Source organism: Phoca vitulina, unplaced genomic scaffold (genome assembly GCF_004348235.1).
Source record: "Phoca vitulina isolate PV1807 unplaced genomic scaffold, GSC_HSeal_1.0 scaffold51, whole genome shotgun sequence".
In the NCBI taxonomy this organism is placed as follows: domain Eukaryota; kingdom Metazoa; phylum Chordata; class Mammalia; order Carnivora; family Phocidae; genus Phoca; species Phoca vitulina.
In genome coordinates, this window is record NW_022589754.1 from 6,317,729 (window position 1) to 6,322,846 (window position 5,118).

Below are 5,118 nucleotides of genomic sequence, written 5' to 3' on the forward strand. Positions count from 1 at the left end.
GTTTTCAAAGTGCTGGAACAAACAATCCTACAATTTGTATGGAATCAGGAAAGACCCCCGAATCGCCAAGGAAATGTTGAAAAAGAAAAACAAACCTGGAGGCATCACGTTGCCCGATTTCAAGCTATATTACAAAGCTGTGATCACCAAGACAGCTTGGTACTGGCACAAAAACAGACATATAGACCAATGGAACAGAACAGAAAACCCAGATATGGGCCCTCAACTCTATGGTCAAATAATCTTTGACAAAGCAGGAAAAAACATGCAATGGAAAAAAGACAGTCTCTTTAGTAAATGGTGCTGGGAAAATTGGACATCCACATGCAGAAGAATGAAACTCGACCATTCTCTAACACCATACACGAAGATAAACTCAAAATGGATGAAAAACCTCCATGTGAGACAGGAATCCATCAAAATCCTAGAGGAGAACATAAGTGGTAACCTCTTTGATATCGGCCACAGCAACTCCTTTCAAGATACATCTCCAAAAGCTAGTGAAACAAAAGCAAAAATGAACTTTTGGGACTTCATCAAGATAAAAAGCTTCTGCTCAGCAAAGGAAACAGTCAACAAAACAAAGAGGCATCCCACAGAATGGGAGAAGATATTTGCAAATGACACTACAAATAAAGGGCTGGTATCAAAGATCTATAAAGAACTTCTCAAAGTCAACACCCAAAAAACAAATGATCAAGTCAAAAAATGGGCAGAAGACATGAAGACACTTCTCTGAAGAAGACATACAAATGGCTAACAAACATGAAAAAATGTTCATCATCATTAGCCATCAGGGAAATTCAAGTCAAAACCACATTGAGATACCACCTTACACTAGTTAGAATGGCAGAAATAGGGAAAGAAACAACAAATGTTGGAGAGGTTGTGGAGAAAGGGGAACCCTCTTACACTGTTGGTGGGAATGCAAGTTGGTGCAGCCACTTTGGAAAACAGTGTGGAGGTTCCTCAAAAAATTAAAAGTAGAGCTACCCTATGACCCAGCAATTGCACTCCTGGGTATTTACCCCAAAGACACAGATATAGTGAATAGAAGGGCCATATTCACCCCAATGTTCATAGCAGCAATGTCCACTATAGCCAAACTGTGGAAATAGCCGAGATGCCCTTCAACAGATGAATGGATAAAGAAGATGTGGTCCATATATACAATGGAATATGACTCAGCCATCAGAAAGGATGAAGACCCAACTTTTACATCAACATGGATGGGACTGGAGGAGATTATGCTAAGTGAAATAAGTCAAGCAGAGAAAGTCAATTATCATATGGTTTCACTTATTTGTGGAACATAAGGAATAGCATGGAGGACATTAGGAGAAGGAAGGGAAAAATGAAGGGGAGGGAATCGGAGGGAGAGATGAATCATGAGAGACTATGGACTCTGAGAAACAAACAGGGTTTTAGAGGGGAGGGGGGAGGGGGGATTAGTTAGCCCCGTGATGTGTATTAAGGAGGGCATGTACTGCATGGAACACTGGGTGTTATACGAAAACAATGGATCGTGGATCACCACATCAAAAACAAATGATGTATTGTATGGTGACTAACATAACATATTATTTAAAAATTAAAAAAAAAGAAATGACAATGCAGTAATTTACTGAAGCTATGGTTTATTCGCAGCCAACTATTATCTCCTTAAAAATAAAAGTACCCATTTCAGAAAAAAAATAGTATTTAGGCATATCAAGAAGAAAATATTATGTTTACCAAATAATATTACTTTGATATTTTCATGCTATATTCAGTAACACAGTAGAATATACCCTGGATGACATTGATAGTATAATGCACTAAATAGAAAATAAAAAGAAAATATCTATGAAATGAAAGTGTTAATCATATCGTGGAAAAGTCACACTGTTTTCACCCTGTCAAAAGTAAAGAGTGAAGTAATACATTAGACCAAGAGAAAACTCATCCTGATATTCGACTCATTCAAATCTAAAAGTACAGTTAAGAAAATATTTATTGGGATACCCATGGACCCATAAGTCAGGCCAGGATTAGAAAACAAAACAAAGCAAAACAAAACCCTCACCCCATCATGGTTACTGCTTTGTGTCTGGCTAAGTGATGAAAAATGTAAGACATGTACTGTTTTTTCATTTTGCATTTCAAAAATAAAGCTGTAATGTCAATCAAATAGTTGGTTAATCAAACCATATTTTTTAAATTTAATATTTGCAGGGGAGTAGAGCAGTACCTGTAAAGGGAATAAAAGTATTGCAATAGCTATGTAGGGATCAATAAAATAAACTTTTTAACCAAATTACCTTAATAGATTTAATTTTTTTCTTATATTCTCAATACTGGAGAAAAATTTTTTTCTTGCTTCTTTATTGTGCTAACCCAAAGTGCAGGGATATCATCAGAGATAACAAAGCAGTGGAAGGCAAAGCAAGTGAAGTTTTAAAAATGTATATAAAGTAAAATGGAAGTTAAAAAACTTTAAAGAACCAGTTTTCTTTTCAATTCAATTCATTAGTTCTTTGTTCCACTAAAATCAGAATAGGTTTTGCTTAAAAGAAAATGGAGAAATAAGCCTGTGTTGGGGCGCTTGGGTGGCTCAGATGGTTAAGTGTCTGCCTTTGGCTCAGGTCATGATCTCGGGGTCCTGAGAGCGATCTCGGGGGCTGGAAGCCTGCTTCTCCCTCTCCCTCTTCTGCTTCCCCTGCTTGTGCTCTGTCTCAAATGAATAAATAAAATCTTTAAAAAAAATAAGCCTGTGTTTAGAGTCTAATTGTAGATGCAAAATATTTTAAAGTAAATTTTTTTCTCTTTTTATTTTTATTTTAATTCCAGTATAATTAACATAAAGTGTTATATTAGTTTCAGGTGTACAATATAGTGATTCAACAATTCTATACATCACCCAGTGTTCATCATGATAAGTACACTCAAACCCCATCAGCTGTTTCACCCATCCCCCTGCCCACCTCCCCTCTGGTAACCATCAGTTTGTTCTCAATAATTAAGTCTGTTTCTTGGCTTGTCTCTCTTTATTCCCTCTATTCATTTGTTTTGTTTCTTAAATTCCACATATGAGTGAAATCATATGGTATTTGTCTTCCTATGACTCACCCATTTCACTTAGCATTATACTCTCTAGCTCCATCTATGTCATTGCAAATAGCAAGATTCCATTCTTTTTTATGGCTGAATGGTGTTCCATTGTACTCTTAATAACTAGTACTAACATTAAGCTGTGTGGATAAGCCATAAAATTCTTTTTAATCTGATAAGAACAGATACTACACTTGATCTTAGCCAAAAGGCTGAGAAGGGATATAAAATTTTGTATAAACACCATAATCATAATACATTTATCAATCTAAATAGGCACCTATTTTATAATCTGTTAAAAATAAACATCTTGACTAAAAGTCATTGATTATAATAAAGTATTCGCCTGTTCATCCTTGTGGACTTTTCTATTAGCCCACATGTGGAGTTTAAGATACAAAACAGATGAACATAGGGTAAAGGGGGGGAAAAAAAGAGAGGAAAGCAAACCATAAGAGACTCTTAACTATACAAGACAAACTGAGGGTTGATGGAGGGGAGGTGGGCGGGGGATGGGCTAAATGGGTGATGGGTATTAAGGAGGGTACTTGTGTGGAGCACTGGGTGTTATATGTAAGTGATGAATCACTAAATTCTAATCCTGAAACCAATATTACACTATATGTTAACTAACTAGAATTTAAATACAAATTTGAAAAAAAAAAGATTTAATTACAAAGAAATCTTAAAACATATTTCAGATTAAAATCTGGCAAAGGATGAATGTTTTATTTGTTTTTTATTTTTATTTTTTAGATATTTTATTTATTTATTTGACAGAGAGAGTACCAGCGGGGTGGGGGGAGCGGCATGGAGAGGGAGAAGCAGGCTCCCGCTGAGCAGAGAGCCCAACACAGGGCTTGATCCCAGGACCCTGGGATCATGACCCAAGCCAAAGGCAGATGTTTAACTGACTGAGCCATCCAGGCACCCCAGAATGAATGTTTTAAAAGAAAAAGTGTAAACATTTAAAATGAAATCTGCGCATTTCCAAAATTTTTAATATAGATAAAAATTCTAATATTTGTTTATAATTGAATTTAAAATGCTTATATGAGGTTTCTATTATTATGTGTATGCAATTTTATATGCTTGACCACAGTGCTTAAGTCCTAGAACAATATTTATATCACAAAATAGTGTATTACTTATGCCATAATGCACTGTTGTTCTAAGTCTATAGCATTTAAAGATTTGGGAGGGACTTCTCAATACCAGTTCACTTTAGCATTAGTCACTTTCAAATTTGGTTCTAAAGAATAAATCTTATGATACTGATGTTAAAACAGTTCCAATTTACGTTAATTCACAAAACTATTTCACTTGTCTGGGATTCTGCTAATGATATGAATAGGTTCATTTTTCAAATTTCTAGCCTCTTACCAATGCATCTCAGATAATGATGAAACTTGAGGAAAAAAGTGTTTATTTTTAAATTTTCTTAATTTTAAAAATGTTTTTAATTATGTTAAAAACATGTGTGATAATTTCATTTTCAACTCCTAGAAGTAGCAAAGTGCTCAGAGATGTTATTGGACTTACTATAATTAGGCTTGCCCATGGAAGGAAGGGTAGGAAAACATCAATTTCTCTTATACCAAAAGATGGTAGAAATGTTTAAGATTTCTAGTTTCTACTCACACCCACAAAAAGGCAGGCAGATAGATTCTATTTTGTGTTACTTATATCCTGGTTTGTCATTCTCTTTACTTTATGACCATCTTTTTTCAAACACTATACTTAGCTCCAATTTTTGTTCTAATAGTGTTTTTCTTGAGAATTAACATGAATTCCTGGTTTCCTGTCATTGAGAATAGGGAAATAATTTGTTCTCGAAATTCTTATATGTGGATGGAACCATGCTAAAAGAGGGTTTTGAAGTTAAAAAGCTCAGGTGAAAGTGCATTGGAACAATTAAGATCAACATGCTAGACACCTAGAGAAAACAACACAAAAGCCTCAATGAGAAACAGCTCTGGATTTAAAAACATGATGTTCAGAAGCTTAAAAAGGAGCTACCTTCCTCCA

The 5,118-nt window shown here is 35.1% G+C and overlaps 1 pseudogene; it reads right to left on the reverse strand.

Moving 5' to 3' along the window:
- Positions 1-3,185: 3,185 nt before the first annotated feature.
- LOC116621915 lies at positions 3,186-3,314 on the reverse strand (annotated as a pseudogene).
- Between the last annotated feature and the right edge of the window lie 1,804 nt (positions 3,315-5,118).